Here is a 1,338-nt window from a genome sequence, read left to right on the forward strand (position 1 = left end):
CCCTTTTATTTTTGAAGCACCATTCAGGCTCCTGAACCATTTAAAAATACAGGAGAAGCTTAATTAAACAATGTTGAAAATAAACAGCACTTTATTTCCTCAATCACACTTTTAGAACCTTGTTGGTTAAGGCACACTCATTCCATTTTTTTTCTTTTACTGATAAATACTTTGTTGTGGAAATCAGACAAAGATGACTGTTTCTTTTGTATATTTTAAGTTACCAAAATAAAAGCCCTATGAATTTGCTTGGGTAAAAGCAACATATATGAGATAGTTGCAGTGCTTAACATTGAGATCATTAAATAAAATGAATTTTTACCATTTTATCACAAAAGGCGTATTGATATTCAGGTAGAGCTTTTTCGAAGTTATACTCTTGAATAAAAGAGAAAAGAAAATGTGTTCCAGTACTAAATTGCAATATGTATCGTATCGTGGGACGCTCATCAGGATACATATCGTATTGCAGGCTCTTGCTTTAACTTTAGTAGCAAACTTTGACTGTAAATGCTCTTAATGGTCTGAGGTGGCGGGCCTTGCTCGGCTGTGTGGAGGTGACAGCACAGACCCCTGGTCTGCGGGCAGCACTCAAGAAGCACATGATTCAGGACGGCTGGGCCAGACGGAGCGTCTCCATCGACTCGGGTTGTCTTTGTGTGGTCCTGCGATGGACTGGAAAACTGTTCAGGGTGTAGTTATCCTTTGCCCTTCATTTGTTGCAACCCCAATCAGTTGTAAAACTGGACTGATCTTTTTCATGTGCTGCCGCTGGTGGTCACATAGTGTAATGCATCTACCCCCCCCCCCTTTTTTGTGGCAGAAAGATATAGTAGAGCTCTCAGGAAATTCTAAATTGAAGATTCTTTAATAAAATAGGACATCCTTTGTGGACTACCATCTGCATCAGCAGTGCTGCAGCCACACTCATACTCTCTGTTCCGTTGACTGTGGTCAGCATCCAACAATGGGAGAACATCATTAGCATTAGATAGATAATAGATAAATAGATAATCCAAACTGGTTTTGGTCAAGAAACCAAGACCGAGCCTGCAAATAGTCTGATGTTCATGTAGTTGGAGCACCATCTGTGATTCCTCTTCTTGAAAAGAGGGATCACAATTCTTAGTCTATAGTCCAGACCACAAAGAGACATAGTCGTTGCTATGGGAACAGTAATTATTTTTAGCACAAAAAGATTTTGTAGCAAAAATGTGCAGGTTACTTGACATCTCTATATCAGTAGCCCAACAGTGGTTATTATAAGTAAACGGTCTAACCCCCCAACCCCCCCCCCCCCCCCCCATGGGCTAACGTGCTCGCATCTTGCCTGCCACA

The sequence above is a fragment of the Oryzias latipes genome, chromosome 4 (genome assembly GCF_053564925.1).
Source record: "Oryzias latipes strain Hd-rR chromosome 4, Olatipes_Hd-rR_3.1".
Classification (NCBI taxonomy): Eukaryota; Metazoa; Chordata; class Actinopteri; order Beloniformes; family Adrianichthyidae; genus Oryzias; species Oryzias latipes.